This window comes from Manis javanica, chromosome 18 (genome assembly GCF_040802235.1).
Source record: "Manis javanica isolate MJ-LG chromosome 18, MJ_LKY, whole genome shotgun sequence".
NCBI classification, from domain to species: Eukaryota; Metazoa; Chordata; class Mammalia; order Pholidota; family Manidae; genus Manis; species Manis javanica.
In genome coordinates, this window is record NC_133173.1 from 7,491,785 (window position 1) to 7,515,667 (window position 23,883).

The window sequence follows — 23,883 nt, forward strand, 5'->3', positions numbered from 1 at the left end:
AATGTCCCTCAACCCATGCTGCAGTTGCAGCAACAATTCTCTAAATTCTCCATCCTGGAGATCAGTGTCAAGTCTACCCACCCTCCAACAGAGGCGCACAGCCTCTAAAAGCTGGCCTGCAGACAGAGCGCTAAGAGCGAAGGCTTGCATTCCAGACAAATACAGGTTTAAATTCCATCTACAAAGACTTTTGTTAAAGACTCTAAACCTGTTTCCTTGGCTATCTAACACAGATAATACCTTCTCTTCTTTCATGTATTTAGAGACTCTTGGAAGAAATTCAGTCCTCGGTCTTTGATAATATTGTTTATCTATTAGGATGGGAAGGTCACTTTTCTAACAATTTGTGTTTGCTGACCATCTGGAATCCCCACTCTTCTTTATCCAACCCCTCCATTAAGCCTTTGGAATCAGACACAAATCCTGTGCCAGTAACTTCGCCCATGACTTCACAACCATTTAGAAAAGAGAGAAGACATCTCTGTCCTTAATTTACAAATAGTCTTATAGCAGTTTTTCTATACTTGTGTTTCCAAATTTAGGCTCATTGATTAAACATTATCTATGAGATACAGTTCTAATCACCATTCTTCCAGTCATAAACACCATATAATTCAAGTTGCCACCAAAAACAAAAGATTTTTAAGCACTGAGGCTGAAAGCACTGAGGTTTAGTATTACCTAAATCTTAATACACTATGGAAAACCAATTTAAAGAAAGCCAGGCCACTTTAGCAGGAAGTAGGGGAGAGAATTCTCATTACTTACAGCGCTTCTTTCCTTTCCATTTGACCCACAGTAAAGCCTACTGAAAAACCAGGTGGCCACAAATTCCTAAACCCTGCAGCATATGGAGAAGGAGGCAGTGTTTTACTAAACACTGAAAACCCAAAATCATAAAGTCATACTTAGGATTAAGCCTATTAGCATAAATGCTCCAATAGGCTGCTTCTGGAAACAGAATTCAAAGTGTTCCCACAACCCTGAGTGTCTCTTATTTTATCCCCAGTGCCCTGTACATGGTAGAAGCTAAACGCTACCGAATGCTGCATGTAAGAAGTCAGAATGAACTACAAATATGTGTTCCTATGAATGCCGAACTGGAACATTCCACGGCACCCCCTAACACAAGGAACAGCACAGTTGGCAAAACAGAATTATTACTGACTACAGTCACTGATAAAACTATACTTCAGACCTCATAAGTCCCTTTCTTGGAAACATTTTTGGCAAGCAAGACTGGTAAAATGTTTAATTTCCTTTAGTGTGACAAACTGCAACCACTTAAAATGTCTGCAGTAGTGTCAGAAGAACCAATTTCTCAAGGCAATGAAATATTACTATAACCTGGGAAAGAAGTGTAATCAAAAGTTCTAAAGCTTCATCCTTTACAGCACAGGTTGGCAAACTATGACGCACAGGCCAAACCCAGCCCTCTGCTCATTTCTGTATGGTTCACAAGCCGAGAGAGGTTTCTACATTTTTAAATTGCTGAAAAAAATATATAAAGGTATCTTTGAACATGTGAAAAATACTTAACATTAGAATTTTGATGTCCATAAACAAAGTTTTACATTGGAATGTACTCACACCTATTTGTTTACACAATGCCTAAGGCTAATTTTGCACTTTAACAGGCCACAGCAGTTAAGTAGTTGCAACAGAGATGGTATGGCCAGCAAGCCTAAATTATTTACAATGTGGACTTCTACAGAAAAAAAAGTTTTTTTCACTTAGATACCTAACCTGAATTCTAAGAATTTATCTTCCTTTTCAAGATCAAGGATTTCTTCTCCACGAGACCCCGCATTCTGCGAGGAGACTCTGTGCCCACATCAGAGAGATACCTGGGGCCTTCTCTGAACTGGGACAGAGGAGACGGCCAACAGGCAGTGAAGTCCACTTAACAAAGCTTTCAACATTAACCTCTTTTTTCATTCCCAAGACAAAAGTTTTTTCAGTTGCTTTCATATCTTCATTTATAGGTTTTTCTTTTTTTAATGTTAGGTCAAACTACCCAAAATATTAAATAGAAGGGATCATAGGAGGCTCATCCACTTCAAAGCCACCTGAAATTTAGATTCCAAGTGCAATTGGAATTAAAGCACTTGTCTCCCTTGAAGAAGTGCTCTTCACACTCTGATCAAGTCCCTGAGAGAAAACAATACACATTCTTCTGCATTTCAGCTACATGATTCCTCGATTTTATTTCAGTAGTACTGGGCACAACTTGAGATGTCTTTAAACAATTGAGTGGAGTGGTGATTAAAAAAATGGAAATGAAAAACTGATCTAAGAAAGAATTTTTGTTACAGAGGTTACTTTAATCATACCCTTTCTGTGGGATACCCTGGGTAAATGATTCTGCTGTTCATAGGAAGGACAAGCCCCATGGAATGAATAAAAAGTCAGTCTGGCTGCCCAGGTAACAAGTATGTCATGTCCAAGGGCCATTTCCAGACATTCTCGATTAAAATTGTAGTTTGACCCAACCCCAGGAAGAGAATGCTATGTCTCCACTTCTCCAATAACCTGAACTCAAGGAACAGAGTGCCATCCTTACAAAGATATCTTCCATGTTTATTAGTGAGAAATGTTATCCTTGAACCTTACTGCTGTTTCTGGGTACTAATTAGTTTTGCTGACAGATGACATAAGAGCTAAGAGAAAATACAATCTATACAAGGCCCCATTTTGTAAGTACAGGTGATCTTCAAAATACAAATGCACTATAGTCCTAATGCCACCAATCACTTACTTGCCAATTAAAATAGGTTTTAATATGCTAGCTATGACCTCTGTTCTTTCTTTACCTCATTTTTGTAGTAGGTATACTGTATTAATAGTAGTGCAATCATCTTTATATACTTACGAATACGTAAAAAAAAAATTTTTTTTCCCACTTTTTCAACCTGGAATTCTACAAACAGAACATCCTTTCCTAGATCAAGAATTTCTCCTCCACCTGCAACCCACCATCTTGCTAGGAGAATTCCCATGCCCAAGACGCTAGTTATGTCTGGGGCCTTCCTTTAACTGGGGACAGTAACTTGATTAGGGAAAACGTGGAATGGAGAAGTGAGAAGTGTTCAAAGGCTGGGAGAAAGCAAATTACAATGTGGGGATGGACAAGGCCTTGGAAACAGGTACGATGTTAGAAGGACATTAGGGGAATAAGGAAGGAAGTTTTGTGGGAGGACTGGTAAAAGCGGGGGTAGCACCGATGTCTTAAATAACAGTGTCAGCCACCAGCTTCTCAAGGTGGGCCTAGTCAGCAGCAATACGGCTGCAGCTGGCTCGTACTGGCTGGTGAGAGCTGCTCATTCCATTTTCTGGAATTCTGCAAGCCAGCTGTTCAACACAGCTGTTATTAAAGACTAAATGACATAGACTTAAAATTAAAAATGTAGCAAGTGCTCAAAACTCATCACTTTTTAATTATTTTACCACATCTTACTATTTGTGACCTGTGCCCTGAGGCTCACCTGCTTTTTACCTCTGGGGAGGAATTCTGTTATGATGTGTGTGCCTCTGCACAGCTTTTTGCAGCATGCATCTCGTCCCAACTCCACACTCAGTAATAGCTTGAAATCAACCAGGGTGAGAGTATTCACACCACTGAAACTGGAAAATGCTACAAATCAAATGCTTTTTCTTTTTCTTTCTAACCATCATGTCATCGAGAACTGGGTCAGCAGAATGAGAGAGAGAGTGGGAGAACTGCCCCAAGGAAGGCAAGGTGTGTCACGGCAGGCGTGATCAAGAGAGGGCACTGCTTAGGAGTAAGAGTGGAGGGCTTGCTGTAAAAGAAACCAGGCAGGTACAAAGCATCTCAGGCGATAGAGCAAGGCACTGCCACAGTTCTGCTCACAAGGGTTCAACTGTCACCACCTCAAGTCTACAGGCTTTCTAACTTTCAAACTCGGCTCATACCTTATGAGCATCCTGGATAGGAGGATGGCTTCCACCTGAAGGAAATGTGGTACATCACTTTCTGGCTGTTCAGCCAGGGTTATGTGAAACATTCGGTGCCATGAGAGAGAACAACAATCACACTTAACTCTTAGGGCTGTTGTAAGAATTGAATGGTTAGGAGTAAAGCACCTACAGCACTGCATGGCACACAGCACATGTTCAACTAACGGTAACTGTAATAAACGTAACATAGATGTAGGTAATGCACACCATGGTGACTACGGGAAACTAGTTAACAATACTGTGCAGTGTATTTGAAAGCTGCTAAGAGAGTAAATCTTAAAAGTTCTCATCATAAGAAAAAAAATTATAGGTACACGGTAATGGATGTTAACTAAACTTACTATAGTAATCATTTTGCAATATATACATACACATCGAATCATTATATTGTACACCTAAAACTAATACAATGTTACATGTCAATCTTTCTCAATAAATAAATAAATGATAGCTATTGTTATTTGCCAGAATGTAAGCCCCATGAGAAGCATGTTTTATTCACTGAGATATGCCCTTTGTCTAGTAAGCAGCAGGTGCTCAAAGCACACACTTGAAAAGAAAGAAAACAAGACGCCAAAACTTTAACAGCAGTTATTCCCAGATGGTGGTAAAGGACAATTTTAATGTACTTGGTGCTTTTGTTTTCCAATTTTACAAAGTAAAGAAGGATTCTTTTTAAAAGAAAAAAAGAATTATTTTTAAAATAGTCTGCCTACCTATAATTACAAAGGGAAAGATAGAAACCTGGCAGATACCACCTGAATCAGGTGATTAAAAAGTTTAACATCACAAAAAATGAAACTGACTTCATTCCTGATCCCACCCCCTGACGACAGAGCCCTGCTTAATAGTGTTACTAACAAAAACTTAAAACCTTAACCTAATCATGAGAAAACATCAGACAAACCCAGTGAGAGGCCTGAGAGGCCTACTATTAAAAAAACCTCCCTTGCTTTCTTCAAAAATGTCACTAACAAAAGACAAAGAAGACTGAGGTACTGTCCAGATTAAAGGGGACTAAGAGGACTTGCCAACTACATGAAATACCCGATCGTGGACTGGATCCTGACTGATAAAAACAGACTGCTATTAAGGACGTTTTTGGGACAACTGTCAAAATTGAATGAGGTTTACAGTTAATGCTGTACCAATGTTAAAATTCCTGGTTTTGGTTAATTGTGCTGTGGTTAAGTAAGAGAATATATCCTTGTTCTTAGGAAATAGACAACGGGGTAAATGAGCATGATGGCTACAACTTAATGTTCAAATGATTCAAAAACAAATGAAAGACAATGATGAAACAAATATACCAGAATGTTAAATAGTTGGTGAATCTGGGTTTAGGGTATATGGGATTTCTTTGTACTGTTCTTACAACTTTTCTGTAAATTTGAAATTATTTCAAAATGTTTCAAGAAACAACTTTTCAGTTTGACAAATATTTTAAGTTTTAAGGTGCAAAATTAAGTTACATTTCTGACACTTTTTTACATCTTATAGACATGTATGTTTAGTATAGATATTCTTGCAGAGTTCCAGAATTATGAAATTATAACAATAATTACCTTTCACTGAATCATCTTAAAGAAGTTTTACAGGCCTTTCCAAATCAATTGCCTGGTTTACCAAAATGACAAGATTTATACTCAACATTTGTACTGGCAAGGTTAAACAAAGGAGGTAAGTAATAATAGGTAAATATTGAGCATTACTCCAGCAAAGTATTACCTTTTCATGAGATGGCAATTATTACGGTACCAAAAGAGCAACTCCAAAGTGAGTCCCTGTATAGTTCTGATAGTATTTGCATTCACACAATTAGCTTCATTCTCTCCTTTAAATGCAAGAGCATACAGGCAAATGATGTACCATTTTTGCCCAATGATTTCCTAAAGCAACTGAAGATTGCTAGTCGGCTATAGCTTTTCCGTAGTCTGAAATGTAATTTCTATCCCTTGGAAACCCAAAGCAGCTAGTCTGGGGTCTCATTAAAGTCTCACACAACAGAAGGACACTCATTAGCAATAAACACACCTATCGTTTAGATCTTGGTCTCTAATACCATTTTCCAAGAACAAGAACTAAGGCTGCTCAAAGAAATGGCTGTCGCCAGGCCTAGGTGAGGGTATGTGGAAGTTGAGCCTAAAACACCTTGTTTTGACAGAAAATAAGCAAGCACTCAACAACAACAAGAAGATGGAGGACACACTGGACACTGAAGTGGCCAAATGTGGGACAATTTGAAGACCAAAACTGTTAAGAACAGTGATGAATTATAAACAATAAACAAGTAGGAAATCAGGAGTCTATACTAATAATTGACAAATTCAACAGAGAAGGGAGAACTCTAGTGTGTACGTGTAGAGTGATGGAGGCTGACTGGTAAAAGTAGATAGAGTGCTAGAGTGGAAAAATCATCATTTTATAACCATAATGGTAAAGATTAATTCTCAAAAAAAAATTATCAATGAATGTTCCATCTAGAGGGAAATTTTGAAGAGGAAAAAGATATTTACATTGTCTTAAAGTGTCTCCCCAGAGACTGCTTAGTAGCTGCAAGGGAGAGAAAAAAGTTTTTATTCAGTGAAGAAATGTAGCAATAGCTTGACCGGTAATGAAAATAAACATCGCCAACAAGCACTGATGAACACCGTGTGCCTCCAGATGTGGTACTGTGAGGCCACAACCCTTCCTACACAGTAAAACCTCAATCTAATCACAAGAAAACTTCAAATAAAAAATGAGAAACATTCTATTTAAAAAAAGGAGAGAAGTATTCTTCGAAATTGTCAACACCAGAAAACATAAAGAAAGGCTGTGGATGTGTCCCAGAAAAGAGGACTAAACGAGATTTGACAACGAAAACCACTAATCTAGCCCTGCTGTGATTACATAAAAGAACAGCTTCAGGCTTAGTAAATTCATAAGAAGCATTTTAGAAGCAAAGGGCCCAGATATATGCAACTTACTGACAGACAGTAAAGGAAAAAGCTGCAGGTGTATATAGGTAGATAGCTACCATCCTGCATAAGGAATATGAGTATTCTTTGCACTGTTTTTTGCAACTTTTTATAAATTTGAAATTATTTCCACATAAGGTTTAAAACAAAAATAAAAATCGTAACTCAGAAGGTCTTAAAGCAATCAAGGACTGGGGACGTGGGAAGCTCTATCAACACAGATGTGAACAAAGCTGTCTGTCACCAACAGCAAATTTTGTGTACGAAGTTCCCTTGGTGATCAGTCCAATACTAGGAGCATGAAACCTGCCTCACCACTGACAACTGCCTCTTACTTGAGGACCTAGGAATAAGAAATAATACAAAATAGCAGACATTTTTACCATGAATTAGTACTCCATAAACAACGAACACTATAGGAGCTTGGTGAGAGGAGGAAGGGAGAGGAGCCAACACCGGCTCACCACTATCTTTTCATTTTAGAGATGGGGAAAGTGTAGCTCACAGGATTGTTAACATCTTGTCTCAAAACAAAGCTATAAAGAGCCAAAGCTGGGATTCCAATCTAAGGAGGATTCCAAAGTGTACATTCTTTCCATTCTTCTGACTTTAAGGTTAAGTGCAGAAGATAAGAGTTAGGTAGCAGAAAAGGAGGTGTGTGTAAAGAGGTAATTACAAGTGGAAGAAACACACGTTCAAGAGCAAGCAAGTAGTGGACACCCAAAGAACCACAGAACTTTAGAAGGAAAAGGGTGCTGAGAACAAAGGAGACAGAAGTCTCTGGAGAGGGGAGCATGGAGATCAGGCAGGAGAGATGCTTACATGGAAGGTAAACTCAAACCCAGGCACAGCAGCTGCTTGCACCCAAGGGTGTGTGACAAAGCCGGAGGGGTATATTTAGGTGTACCCTTGTATTGTACATATTTCTCATCACCACCTGAAGCTTGCAGATATCAAGAACTGTGTCTTTTTGAATACTTCACACAGTGTCTATCTAGCAAGAGTTTTTCAATGACTATATGAATGAATAAAAATGGCAGAGATCAGCTTATATAGAATTATTAATGGCAAGCCAAATGATTCACACTTGAACCTGTGTAGGTAGGGGAAAAAATACAGCCTTTCCTGGTATGTACTGGGAGAAAACTGAGAGTAGGGGGCAGACGGTGAGGTGGTAGAAGCAAAAAATGTTCTAGAAAGGTTTTCTCACAGCAGTATCCTAAGAAGAAAAAAGAGCACAGAGGTAAGGAAACCATTTGGGGGAAATATTACAAAAACAGAGTGTGGGAAGCAAAATGAAATAAACTACTATGGGAGAGTAAGATGATCTAAACAAAATACATGTGGGAAAGGCATTCTGCGGACAATAATGGGATGGAATACAGTAACTGGACTGGGGCTGGATGAAGACACGAAGAGAATATACATGAAATGGTATTAATAGAAAAGGGAGATTCTCACTAAGGAAAAAGTGGGTCGGGGGTTCATGGTAATGATTTGTGAAAAGGAGGATGGTAAGTTTTAACTGTCCAGTTTCGTGCATCAGCAGGACGGAAAATTGTAGATACCGTATATGCAACAGGTAACTCACAGGACAGGCTGCCAGACAAGGTCTGGGCTAGTGGGGCAAATCTGAAAGTCAATCTGCACTAAGCTAAGCGCTTTGACCACAGGTAGGTTCTCCAAGGTAACAGGAGCCAAGGACTACACCTTGGTGCTCCTACAGGGCAGGGCAGAAGGGAGGGACTGATCTCCAGCAACAGACCACACAAGGCCAGGCCAGCAGAGAAAAGGAGAAATCAAAGAACGTCGGAGTAGTGGTGCCAAGAGGCAAGGATTAAGGGACTTGCAGCATTACAGGGAATGACTTTAAAGCAATTCTCAGAATTGGCAACAGGAGAGAGATGTAAAGACTTTTAGAAAAGCAGCAGACTTGAGAGCCGTTTCACTTTTTTCTCTGGCCCTAAATGGTCTTTTCTCCACACACCACTCACCTCTCTGTTCCAGTGCCCCAGCCCCGGAAGCAGGGCCTTCAGACACAAGAGGAACCTAAACTGGGTGCCCCGAGAGAGATTATGAGATGCACCGTATTTCTCTTTGGAAATGGCAGCCACAATGGAGCCCAATGCAACAAAAATCTTAGCTACTTGTTTTCCCCTTTGTCTTCCAGACAGCTCAGTTGCTAAAGTGAAATAAATATCACTTTCTAGACTTATGATACAGTTCATTTCCCACCATCTAAAATATTTCAGATTATCTCTTTATTTTAACCATTTTGCTAATAACTCCCAGTAACTACAAAAGCCTTTGGGGATGATATAATCTAAGCAAAATATAATTGATAATCTGTACTAATGAGGTGGAAAGCTAGTTTAATTAATGAAAAGTAAAAGGCATTCAAGTAATTTATTACTGCCAAATACATATAGGACTGCTATCCATTAATATTGGATTTTAGAATATGAATATTAAACATTAATATTGATATGTAAATGAGCCTTGAAATGTTTCAAAATATTTTATTACTTTAAACATTTCCTTTAGTACACTTTACTTTATTACTTCATTATTTTTTACTGCTGGCACAAAACTTCTAAGCTACTTCATCAAGATCACAAAAGCATATTTAATGGCTCAATATTAATGTGTTCACTATCTGCTTTTCTGTTCTCTTCCCCTTACCATAGCCTTAAATCATTCATCCATTCATGCTAAACAAGCATGCAGTGCCTTCTGTTTAATATATTTTGTCTTTGCTATCACCAGGTTCTAGAATTATGAAGACTACCTGATGCCCTCCAGGGGCCTAGACAGGCACATAGACAGAATGTGGTAAGCGCTGTCATTAGCATAAGCCCCAGGGTCTCTGGGCGCAGAGGAGATGGATACCCAAAGTCTGCCTAGAGGGGTATGGCCAGGAAAGCTTCTGTGAAGAAAAGGCCATGCCCAGCGCTGCTCAAGGCTCAGTACAGGCATCTTAGGCAGGAACACACCCTCTGAAAGCTGAGCCATTAGCTGAGGAAGAGACTGTCTCTAGTTCATCCATGTACACTCAACTGTCTTCAAAGGGCCTGATGTATAGCAAATGCTCAATCAATGTTGGGTTGAACCAAAAACATGTCACCCTTTTAAAAAGCAAAACTTAAAATGCTACAAACAAGCAAAATACTAAGTTTGTCTTTCACTTCCTTTACTTAACTTCACGTTGGTTATGCACTTGGGTGAGGTACTATGGTAGATCCTGAGGATGCAGACAAGACACCTGGCCCTCTTGGAATTCAGTCTTTTACGGGAGAAAAAGAAAACAAAGCAGTAGTGCAGCTGTGTAAGGAGCACTGCAGGAAAGCAGTGACACGTACTGTAGGGATTAGAGGTGCCGGATGCTGCCCTGAGCAAGAGTCAGGGAGGGAGGCTTCCCACCTCAAACACAGGTCTGTGGAAGAGCCAGGGAACAAGAATTCTCTCTTGCCTGACTTCAAATTCTGTTTGAAATACAAGATCGCAATGAGCAGACAGGAGTGACATGTGGGAAGAGGTGAAAGAGACTATAAGCTGAATCCCAACTCATTCAGACAACAGCTGTCAGACTAAACACTGGATAATGGAGCTAACATGTCCCTATAAGCCAACTTCACAAAAAATATCAATCTCCTTGTATTTCTATCTTTATGAGCACCCTGAAGTGCCATTCCCAGCCTTCTGTTCCCTGAAATTCATTCAAAGTGAGAATATTGCAACTTTTAATGATAGGAAGATACAGGAGTTACATTTGTGCTAATTTACTGGAGTGTTCTAGGAAAAGGCAGATGTATATGGCACAGTCATAGTAAAATAGTACCCCGAACATCATTAAGAACATAAATGTCTGATGTGATTGTCACCAGGCTAGAAAAGAAAGAAGGCCTACCAGAAGAAAAAGAATCGAAAACCCAAAGTCACTGGACAGGGCTGTTCAGTTCTACTGTTCTTTTATATTCTCTCAAAGTAGCTTGTATGGTTCTCAGAGTAGCTTAGTTTTTTTCTGGGCAATTAACACCATTATGAAGCATGTTAGAAGTTTCTGCACATATGTACATGCATGCCCACATATACACAAATCTTCAGTATCACTGAGCATTGCCTGTTTCTTAAATGCAACATGCTACTCACTAACACAGTACTTGCCACCAGGCAGGTTAGTGAGGCAGACAAACCACAGGCTCAGGAGTAAGATCACAATCAGCCACTTAATAGCTACAGACCTGATAAATAACCACCTAAAACTCGTTTTGTTTGTCAGCAAAAAGCATTTATTCACTACAGTATTTACTGATCATCAAACATGTCAAGCACTGTTAAGAACTAGGGAATAAACATGAAAGAGAGAAGGCCCCTAGCCTCACAGAGCATGTATTTTAGCAGGTAAGATGATCAAATTACAAAAAGTAACATTGGGGAAAAGTTCTATTACAAAAAATAAGGCAGCGAAATCAGGTTAAATTACTAGGGGAAGTCACATTTGAGCAGAAACCTGAATGAAAAAGCAATTTACAAGTGTTCAAGGTCACAAGAGGAGCAAGCGGAAGGCAAGTATAAACTCAGCGGGTGCACAACAAAGGTCAGGGTGGAGACAGAGAATAAACGACGCAAACGACGCATGGAGACGGGCGGAGTTTGGATTTTCTTCTGAGTGTGATGCTGAGCAACTGGGAAGGTTTTGAGGAGACATAATCTGATTCACGTTTTAAAAGAATCCCTGATTCCCTCTCCTTGGGGTGACTTTATTCTTTGCCTACTCAATTCCTACACATTTTAACAAACAGGGCCCATTTGAAGAGTATGGTGCCACGGCTTGAGTGCAGGGAACACGTAAGCAGGAGATGAGGACATAGAGAAACGCCAAGGATTTCAGCCTTTATATTCTAGTCCAAGAGGGGCAGTGGGGGGGCTTAACAACATTATCTGCCCCATATTCTTTCTATACATTGTTGAAAGATCAAATAAGGTAATCATAAACTACTTTTATGTAGCATTAGTGGGCATTATTCTTCAAATGTCCCCTTATCAGTGGGCTCTTTGCGGACCATCCTAAATGAAGTATGAACTCACCTCCCCCAACATTCTCTATCTGTCTTGCCATTTTCCCACATAGCATTTTTTTCCTATCTGACACACATATTTATTTGTATATATCCACAGTGTATTGTGTGTGTATAATAATTATATACATATTTGTTTACATTTCCCTGATTCCCCCCTCTCCCCCTAGTTATATAAGCTTCATGAGGCCAGAAGCATGTTTGTGTTATCAGATGCAATATCATCACCTAAACGTTTATCTGATTGTTTTAAGTGCTCAATAAATGTTGGATGAATGATGAATGAATGAATGAATGAATTGGATTCTCTATAAGCAAACAGTCTGCCCCCCTCTCTTCAATCCCTTTAAACATTTAAGATGTCTGGATGAGAAATTAAAAGATCTAAAATGTAATACTTTGGCTATACCAACTTTTTAGTTCAATGGTCCTTAAAAAGTTATTTAAAATATAACTAAGGCTCAAAAGGACTGGTGACAAAAAGGGAAAGTAACAGCAATGCCCCTGTTTATTGTATCTAAACATTTTACCCAGCTCTCTCTTAAGTGGAGAAATACTCAAGATACTCTACACTCCCTTCAGAATATAGCCCACTCTCCAGACCAGCCTGCAGAGCCCTTTTTATAAAGCTTTCCTTAAAAGATGCCTCAAAGTACCTTAAGTAACACAGGCAGAAATTCAGAGGTATTTATTGACTTTTGGCATAAACTAAATTCATTCTATACAGACAAACTCTGGTTCATTTCAATGTTAGAAAATATTTAACAATTTTATTTGACATTTAAAGTTAACTTTTATTTCAACTGGCTAATCTTTTGCCAGACAAAATATACAGGTCAATGAAATCCCTATAACTTGCCTTCCTCATTTTTAATCACCTATGTCTACATTCCAGTCAAAATCATCCCCCTTCCCACTGCTAACACAAAACGATTATTTTAAATACTAATAACAATAATAATCAAAATTCACATTGTCTTCCAGCTGAATAGTTTCGCAACACTAAGACATAAGCAAATTCTTAGATTTCCAAGTACCACCTATTTGGTCTGTTACAATAAAAACCAGCAGATGGCGCTCAATAAATAAATCTGTTGAATTCCCTGAATGGCGTAGTTTTAGAGACTCTTCTCCCTAATGGTGAAGAACCTTGACACTTCAGCTGGAAAAGGAATCAAATGACAGAAACTTTGGAAATCATTTCATGTATGGTCTTCTTAACAGAAGTGTTCCTTAAAAAAGAGTTTTACAAACTCTAAGATTATAAGCTTTTTGTTTGAATGTACAACAACCCTGTCTCTCAGTCTATTCCTGTTAAGCAAAACTAAAACTGGTTGGAGGGTGTTGGCTGGTGGTTTAAAATAAAACAGCAGCAGCCTCTCCCTCACAGGTTTCACAACTCCCAGCAAGGCTCGAATAATCAGGTCAACACTTAAAGAGACAGCCTCCTCTGTGTTAACAGGACCAGGTATTTGGTTAAAATGAGGAAAACATAAGCATTTTTATGGATTCTTGATAGAAATTTAACGAAAGAATTGGAGGTGATTAGATAAATCAATCTCTCCAGCTCCCCATGCCTCTTTCCAGTCTCCCCACCCAGAGAACAGATGATTAACAGGATATTCTGTAAGTAAAATCTAGCAGCTTGACTTCTATTCTCCCGCATCTCACATACTTGCTCATCCAGCTTCCTTGGTCGTGTCTCTTGGTTTTCCTTTTAAGTCATCCATGCAATCAAGTCTCCAGGCTTCTAGGCTAGCCCTCCACACACTTTAGAAAGCATAGAAGAGGCTCCAAAATACAATCTAATCAAGTTACACGCCTGAAACGCATGGATGGCCAACACGTAACACCCGAACTCCTGAGCACGTCTCTTCAGTTCACAGCAAACAAGGTCTTCCACAGCCTGCCTGGCCTCGTTTCCCTCACAGAGCCTCTCCTCAAATCCCCACTGCAATCCTACCAAACCACTAGCTGTTCAAGAACACACCAGGGCCTGCAAGCCCCCACCTACCACCTGACCATGCTGCATGCTGCTCCCTTTGCTCGTCATCATCTCCTCTCGTCTGACAAGTCAAGTAGGAAAACAAGAAAGTGCCTTTCTTTCCTAAGTAGGTATCTGATGCCCTTCCTCAGGTGAAAGGCTGCCTTTCCTGGACCTAATGGCTATGCCTCAGCCATCGCATGTAGATCAAGGTCTCCTCCAAGGCCTCGAGCCTGCCTGGTTTGGGCAATGGACACGTATGCGCACAGGCCAGTGCCCAAAGAGGGGAGCCCAGCACATCGAGTTGAACAGTACCTGGTCAACTCTCATTCCGAACCCAGGATACAACAAACTACAAGAGCACAGAAAGAGGGTTTCCGAGCTGGCCAGTGGAATGCTGTCAATGCCATCCAGACTGAGAAGAGAAGCTGGGAACACGGACTGCGATGCACTGCTTTGCAAGGGAGGCCCACAGGATCTGACGCCATGTGACCAGGAACACCAGCTTCACTTGTTCCTAGTCTGAGGTTCTTGTGGGAACTATCACAGATCCTTTTTGAGAACTGCTAGATTGTAACCCCCATGAGGGTAGAAAATGTATCTTTATCTTCACATATCTTCAGTATAGGAAACCATAATAATAGTTCTTTCATCAGGTGCTAGCACTACTTTGTCTTATACAGATTAGAACTACCATTTCATGCCCTCAACAACCACATAAGTACTTGAATTTTAACAAGGTATGTTCCAAGTACCTACCCTACAACAGACCCAAAATAAATGTTCCCATCCATTCCCAATAAAATTATCCCATATTTCAGAAACTTCCATGTCTTTACCTTCTTTTACAATCTCTTCTTGTAAAACACATTATTTCTCAAACAAAACCAAATAAAGTAATATAATTTACTGCCTTTTTGGTTTTAGTTAATTATGGGTAAATTTTAACTAAATGACAAAATTAGCTTTATGAAACCCTCTGAAAAGCAGTCATAGGGAATGCAGAAAAAGCAAAATACTTGATTAGGTTTAAAGGTAAGTTTTAAAGATTTCTTGAAATTGGTTAGGCTGTCTACTGATAATAAATAGCTATATAGGCATTAAACAACACAGTACTTCAAAACCATAAAGATAGTAAGAAGAAATAGTTTATCATTTCCAATGACACATTTTTCTCACCCAACATTACTGGTGAAACCATTTCCCATAAATATTCAGTTTTTTAAAGTCTTCCCGTTAAAATGTCAAAATTTTATAAAAAAGGAATCAGTTTTAAGAAAATCAAGGTGTATTACGAATTTCCTCTCCTTCTTAAATACAGACAGGGAAGAGCAGGCTGACCAAGCGACTTTACATGCCAGGATCTGTGTATGCAAGGACAAGATTTAATTGTTGAAGAGTAAATGATTCTATGTGAAGCACTTCTCAAAGTCCCTGGTACGTAGTGAGTATTCAACAAGTTCTCAATACTGCTGTCATTTTTAAAATTACATTTAATCCTCACAAAAACCCAATAATATAAGTATTACCTTGCTGAGTTTTACACATGCAGAATCTAAGGCTCCCACTGCTGGTGGTACTGGAACTGGAATTTAAACCCATACCTGCTTGACTCCTACATAGGAGCCACTTTTCTCCATGTGGTTTCCCAAAGTGTTGTCCCCGCACTGGCAGCATTACCCAGAAACTTACTGGAAATGCACATTTCCAGCCCTGCCCCAAACAGTCCATCAAGAAGCTCTGGGGCTGTGGCCAGCAAACCGCTGAGAAGCCCTCCAGGCGATTCCCATGCACAGTTGCTGGAGAACCAGTCTGCTCCACCACACTGCGCTCCCTTGGAACAGTTACCGGAGAAGGTCTAGTGTCCTCCCTAAATGGTTTCCCTCCTTCCCAACGAATTCCACTTTTCACTGTGTCACTCTGCCTCCAATAATCCCATCAACGCCCTTATCTCAGCCAACAGCCAGCCCACTTATTCCCACACCTGCAGGTGAGAGCAGACACGCGGCAGCAACCCACTGGCGGCAGGAGCCAGTCTTCCGAAGCAACAAAGGCCTCATGTGAACTCCACCTCCATCACTCACTAGCTGCGTGACCTCGGCAAGTGGCTGAACTTCTCTGGTCCTATTTCTTCATCTTTAAAATACAGAAAACAATCCTTATCTCACGAAGCTGTTGGGATAATTAAATGAGGAAATGAATGCAGGACACATGGCACAGTGGCTAAGTACCAGAAGGTATCCAATCCGTGGGGGCTCTAAGGAGTCCTGTGCTCAGACAGCATGTGTTCCTGCTGCCCTTACTGCACGCCCATCCATGATGGTCAATGGCAAATCCACAGTACAACCCATGCTCCATGGGAAGACCAACCGGGCTTGGAATCTCAGTGCACCGTTTTTGAAAACACCCATTTTTGTCTCGAAGTGAAGAAGACCCACTTCTAATTCTGAGATTTAATAAGATATGGACAACACATAACCATACTTAATAGATATGGCAACTATATAACAACCAATTTCATGGAGATCTGGAAACTGGGGATTGGGAGTAAAGTTGTTTGCTATGAGGAACACCCGCAGTAGTAGTTTCTTAATATTATGCTGCCCAGGATCCTTTAGCCACACAAGATAGGACCAACTAGGCCATGTTGTCAAAACCTAAAAAGCTTTACTCAAAGCAAAATTTAGAAATGCAGGGGGTGATGGAGAAGGAATTCACAGCCATGAGGATAGGTTAAAGATCACCCCTGACCTTTAACTAGTTCAAGATGACAGGAATGGCAGAAAATTAGTCCACAATCAGATGGGTAGGTCCCATGGACCAAAAAAGGAGTGTACCATTGCCTGACTAGCATGATAAAACTCGCATTTCCTTCTGTGGACATAACAAAGAGAGACAGCTGAGAATTCCACCGCAGCTGCCAGATGCTCTGTGTATCACACGGGGTCAGCAGTTACCCAAACAGAGCTCTGTGAAGGGGCCCAGGGATGCACAAGGACCAACAGCTCTCTCTTGGTTTAAAAAACAAACTCCAGCACAGATGATTTTCTCCATGCATCAGGATAAGGACTCTGGGTTACAATCTCCACATAAAAGGAAACAGAAACTCTGGAGAATTGTGTAGGAATGAGAAGCTAAGTACTAATGATACACATCACCAATCAATCCATTAATCAATAAATCAGTGTGCTGTTCCGAAAACAAGTAACTTCTACTTCCCTGCTGATCCGTATCCCACATGTTCTATCTAGATGGAGCTATTTAAGGATTTCTGATTACAGATTCAGTGGGCTGACGTTTTTAATCTAATAGGCTCATCTCAGATGGCGTGGCAAATTCCAGAGAGGACAATGAAAATCTTTAGTCTTATAACGCACAGACTAGAACTTCAAAACATAAGTCCTGGAGTCTCAGTTTTCCCATCTGTAAAATAAGAAAACAATTCCTCCTAATTCATAGGTTTTCCAGACCAATAAAATGAGATTAGTATTAAAAAAAAAAGAGTTCCAAGTAAATGGACCCTATACAACACAGAAGTATTAAACTATTTGGGTTGAAATTCAGTTTTTCACCAAGTGTCCATCCCAAGTTTTCCTGGAGGTTCCATCTTGGGGATAGAAGTAAGTGACATTTCTGTCATTGGTTCCAGGTCACAAAGTCCCGGGTGTGGTTTCATCTCTAGACTGATCATCTACAGTGACTTTCCCCTTCGGGTCATAAATCTTACCAAAAAATAGATCTCACCTTTAATAAGACATTTATAACCATTCACACCTGAGGCAAAAGCTCTTTCCCAAACAGCTTGAATTCTTATCGAAAACGCTGAGAACCTATTGCATGTGATAGTGTGGTACTGTGATAGAAGCTGAAGTTGAAACAAGGGCAATAAAAGCAATTCAAACATGAAGTCTCTGCCCTCAAGATGCACACAGTCGAATGGAAAAAGGCAGGTAAACAAAAGTGCAAAGGCTGTCCAGAGTAGCTTGGGCACAGAGGGAGGAGTGACAGATTTCACGGGAGGCTGAAGGTTCAGGAAAAGCTCACAGAGACACGTGACAGGAAATGAATCCTGAGAGAGTAAGCAGTTTTCTTTGTAGGTGCTGGGGATGGTGGAGAGAGTTCACTGTATTTCAGAGAGAGGAAGAGATGAAAAATTGTTTCCACATGGGTGAAGGCTAGCACACATGGAGTCCGAACTGGTTTACCTGCAACACCGACCCTGCATGGAGTCCATAGCTAGGGACTTTTAAGCTCCCAAACACTAACTTCAAAATACTGTTTTTATTTATGCTGTCAAAAAATCACTTATAGAAGCCTCTTTATAACCTCATTTCAAAACCAAGGTGCTTTTACCACTTCTATTTGCTTCATAATCTGCTCTGCTAACTAACCACAAAGCAGATCGGACTTTATTCACACACCCACACAAAGAAGAACTCCTAAGACATAAAAATGTTATGAAAAATAAGGTGAAGCCTAACTCCCTTAATTAAAAATCACTACCACCTCCTGCTAAGGGATGACCAGTGTTCAAATTACATGTCTTGGTATTATTTTGAGTTGTAATAATTTACTCAGAAATCCACCACAGATTCATCCTTTTGAAATAACATCCTACTTAATGCTTCTTATTTCCCATGTATCTTCAGTCAACCACTGCTGATAGGTTAATAGCCAAGTTGAAGTTCAAAATCTACCTAAACTATTCCAATATTTAATTCATAAAAAAGGGGATTTTAAGACCTTTTTTTTTTTCATTTGGTTCCTGCTTAAACTTTGGGGTGCATCAGAATCATCTGAAAGGCTTATTTAAAAATGGGCTTGTTGGGTACCACCCCAACAAGTATTCTGATTCAGTAGGTCTGGGGTGGGGCCTGAAATTTTGCACTTCTAACAAGTTCCTAGTGATGCTTATGCTACTGGGTGGGGACCACACTTCAAGAACCACTGCTGAAGTCAGTCCGGGTCACCCCACATATCAATTACTGCTGTGGGTACACAATTTCTATAGGATCTATATCTTACATTTGAAAAAGGGATGGCAAGTGCAATTCAATGCTAAAGACAACCTCTAGGTGTAGAATGTGATACACACATCAGGCTTCAAGTTACCAGATCAAGAGAGGGTGGTTATCAATTCGAGGAACTGAGAGTGAAACCATCCTTACTTGCAGATGAGATAGAGCATGAGTTTTGAGTTCAAATCCCTGCTCCACCTCTTCCTAGCTATTTTTCTTCATCTACAACATGGGCCTCACAAGGATGAGGAGATAATATATGTACATTATCTTACACAGTACTCAATGAATGGCAGTTCCCCTCCCCTTTCTGGGCAAACAAGGGAAAGAGTTGTCAACACAGGTATATTTGCAAAGCGAAACCAGAGGCAAATGCTTGGAGATGGTCTCTTTAAAAATCTACCTATATTTAAAGTTCCTATCCATCACCTGTGAAATGTGCTTATCACTTCACTTAATCCCCACTACCACCCTCTCTCTCCAAGACTCCTGTGAAGAGGTGGCCGTCTCCCGCAGGCTTCCCAGGCAGCTCCCCCTCCTCAACACTCTTCACTCATCGGTGCTACCATTCTCCCCTCTGCCTCCCATATTAAAGTCATCAGTGGTCCTATCTTGAGGCTCTTTGATGCTGTCAGTCATTCCATCAGACAAAATCCGTATGCCCTTCAGAAGTTGAATTGTTCTCACATCCCATTCAGGGTGTTGAAAGGGTGAAGGGTAGGCCTACTCCCCTCATAATCCTTCACTGCTTTCCACTACTCTCCATGCCTCTTCATCAATGTTCTTTGGGTACTATTTTCATCATGCTACTCTTTGCCTAGCCAAAAGATCTCCAGTTGCTCTAGATCCTGCTATGTAAAACCCTGTGTTCCCTCTAACAGTGCTAGTCAACAGAACTTTCTACAATGATGGGAACAGTCCCCCTCCGGGCTGTCCAATATGGCAGCTGCTAGCCACAGTGGCAATGGAGCACTCTGCAATGGAGGAAATGAACTTTTTTCCTTTACTTCATAGTAGTTAATTTAAATAGCCACATACGGCTAGTGATGATTATACTGAACAGAGCAACTCCGTATGACCTCATCTCCAAATATTCTCCCCTCCCTTGCCAACTGTTCCCCCCAGCCAAGCCAGATCCTTCACCAGCCCAACACCACCATGTCCACGCCTTTCCTCAAGCACTGTATTTCCTTCTCTCACACTGCTCTTCCCTCTCTCCACAGCCTATCTATCCAGGTGCCACCTTTCCTGACAGCTTCCCAATCATTTCTGCCAATATCTCATTCCTCTCCCTGCTATGAACTGTCACTGCTTATGTAATTCCTCTGGCACTTGAATGGGTATTGCTTGTATGATCGTTTCACTCTGCATGCATTTGAGCCCGTGAAAGAACCTATTCCACTAGGACCAGATCCTCCTTCACTTAACAAGTGCCTCACAAAGACTTGTTGAATGAATTTAAGTTATAAAGCATTACATGGTCCTCCTTGGACAGCTCAAGACTTTGATAGATGCAAATGGAAATTTTAACTCCAACTTCTTCCCACACAGTTACTCAGATGCTTGGGACACACCAAGTTACTGTAAAAGCCTGTAGAGGGACTGTGAAAAGTCACTGACCTGTGTATCTTCACCTGCTGTGAAATTCCCAAGGAAAAACAAGAGAACCCTATCTGCAAATGCAAAGCCTATAAACTCAAAGCAAGCTTCTGGAGACCAATTAAAAGTCCAACAGAAGGAAACTGAAGTTCTTGCTCTATAAAAACCAGCAAAAGCTAGATTAAGGAACACTTGACTTCCTTATTTCTTCTGGCACTAGTGACAAAGGGTCCTTATTTAAACACAGTCCTCAGAAGTGGCTGGAAAGGGTCACCAGTCTACAAAATGTTGGAGCAGACCCATCAGACATGTATTGTTAAGGCAAAGAAGCAGGTAATTCATTTAAGAGATCAGAGGGCTGATAAAGCTCTCTTTGTAGGAGCAAAATGTAACCTAACAGCCAAGAAAGAGGCACAGCCGGGTTATTTCAACTACTGAAAAACATTTCCAGGAACAATGATAAAATACTGCCATACAAAATAGGTCTTCTTTGCTACAACTAGGCAACTGAAAACGTTAGAGTAACCTATGTTTGGTGGCCCTTCAAAGTTTTGATGATTTGTGTGAACTACTTATTCAAGAATAAATTGTTTTAACTGATTTATAACAATTAAATCCTTGTGACACAGCACGTCCACTTGCACACCCATCTTCTGGTCTGTCTGGGCTCGGCAAGCTGTTCTGATCAGCATGCACAGGGCATATGAATCCACTGCACAAAGTCCAGTCTCCACTGAGTCCAGAGTCAGCAAGAATCCAATGTGTTAGCAGGAAATCACTCTCAAGTTTTCCTCAAGATCTAACTGTGAGTCAAATGGATATGCTCTTCTGATTTCCCTTACTTAAATGGGCTTTGGGGTCATTCACAGGATTTGAAATGTAGGTCCGTCCACCACAGTGGTGCAACCTTGGACTGGTTTGAAACGTAGGTCCGTCCACCAGTGGTACAACCTTGGACAAGTCTGTTACCCCTTGGAATCCTCATTTCCTGGGCCCTAATGTAGAAATAATAACCAACTCTTTTACATCTCTTGTGAAAATTAAATCAGGAAATGTATTTAATTGCCTACCACAGCACCTCGTCAAGATAAAGTTCTCAACCGATACTAGTATTTTACCCTACTTTTCTTTCCTTGGGAAAACTGAACGTCATCACTAGAAGAAATGGTCCCTATTCTAACAGAATTAGATATTTCACTTCGTGCATTTTAAATGAAGAAAGGCATGTAGTACCAAAGGTACTGTTTCTCCTGATGTTCCTCTACTGTCAGGATGTTTCTGCCTCCTCGCAGCAGCAGTTACATGCCGAACACCCAGTGCTGAAGAAAAGGAGGAAGCAAGGGGGATAAAATAAACCAGACCTGCTGGGGTCCTGGAAATTTGTTTTGTAGTTAGAAGGGCTCTTCCCCTTGAAAATCTAGTACATGTGGTTTCCTCCCAAACATACGGCAGGTAATGATACTTATGAATGATACATCTACAGCCTTGAAACATGCCTTGGAGCAGAATTTACATCTCACATCCAAGTATCTCTCTGGTTTTAAAATGTACTTAATTTGTAAGGGGAAAATGCCTTTTGGCTTTCCTGAGGAAAACCTAGGGATGTGTTCAGTAGACCACAAAGAATCTAAGAAGTGTAGCCCAGTTTTCTCTCTTTAAATGTGTTATGATCACTTTAGTGAATCATCACCAACATACACAGTGTTAGCCACAGCCACCCATTCTGGAGTATCATTTACCATAAAGTGGCCAGTACCAATGAAACACGTTGGAAACCAATAACCATTATTCTAATACAGAAAAGCATCAAGGGGCTGCAGAACTGCGCTTTACAAGGAGAAATGCCTTACTGTTCTGGGGCCTTGGCCTTCCTTTCACTGGTGGGGCTAAGAGGTCACCAGCCTCCTGAGGAGGCTCTGAGTATAAAGGTGAAGTTCCCGACCAAGTAATCCCAACAGGATGGCCCTTACTGACTTGCCTGTATCAGAAATTACAGCACATATTTTACTTTCACTCCTTTCTCCACTTAAGAGGCATTTTAAGTAGTAACTATAAACTATTTTCCAAAGTGTCTACAGCCCATAGAGACATTCTAAACCCTTACCTGTTCACACCTCTGAAAAGTGCCTTCTGGGGCAGAGGCCAGGCTAACAATGTGCAGATTTTGCTACCTGACCAGCTCTAACACAACCTCCAAGAAATTTAGGCAAATCCCTCAACCTCCCTGTAGTTTCATTTCTTCACTCTTCCAGAAGACTGGGCTCAACCACCCCTGAAATACAATGATTCCTATGAGTCATCAGATTTTCTTCCAGTCCTGACCTCTCCCACGAAGTTCATTCCCAAACGCTGAGCTGCCTGCAGGACAGTCACCTCGGGGCATTACCACATTTTCTCCAGAAAAGTAGAGTGGTGAGAAGAGAAAGTAAGTGATTTACTCTGGCATATCAAGTCTTGGATTACTCCAGGACTCCTTATTCTTGACACTTTGACACCTATTGTCTCCTTTTACCATGAAGAGAGAGCTTCAGGCCTGGCCTCCCATATCTTTTCTAGAATGGCCTGGGGCCTCAGATAAAAGGCTTCCAAAGACCCTTTCTTCCTCTTCCTCCGGAAATTTAAAATCTTGCGCCCATTTCAGCTGTTAATCCGGGGGAGTATTTGTTTACTGTTGCTAGGGTCCAGTTGCTACATTGCTAGGGCGTGTGCTTAGGGTGTGTGGGTGGTGGTGGTAGTGCCTGTTTTGTTTGTTTTATAAATACCAACCTTTGCTTCATGTGTTAGGCTTTTTCTTTTATCATCAGAAAATACCCCTCATCTCCTACCCCTTCTGGGAAACATGTTTTTATCCTAACACTGAGAAGGAATCTAAAGCTAAAGGATACGTGTACTATGTTCATTTAAAAAGTATTAGCAGTCACATGGTTTGTTGTATGTAGTATGTGGGAAACAGTGACTCAGACCATAAATGCCATAAGGACCAGACATAATAATTCAGGACTCAAGAGATAGAAGCACTGTTTCTAGTACATCTTTTTAATTCACTGAATGACTAGGTAAGTCACTTATTTCAAAGAAAACATCTCTGGAATAAATTTCTATCACTCAGCTACACTTCATAAAGATACTGTACAGATCTCCTTACAACTGTAAGGAAAGACACATGCACAATAAAGACATCCTTATGACCCTTACTTCCTTGCTGGTGACACCTTCAGTCACAAAGACCACATCAATAACTACTCAGGTGCCCCTCCCCCCACGGT

General features: G+C 40.6%; 1 protein-coding gene across 12 annotated transcripts in view; it reads right to left on the reverse strand.

Annotated features, from left to right (window-relative positions):
* The window catches only part of AKAP13 (A-kinase anchoring protein 13), a 291,101-nt gene that overhangs the window by 180,796 nt on the left and 86,422 nt on the right, over positions 1-23,883 (reverse strand). The gene's annotated exons all lie outside the window — the stretch shown is intronic.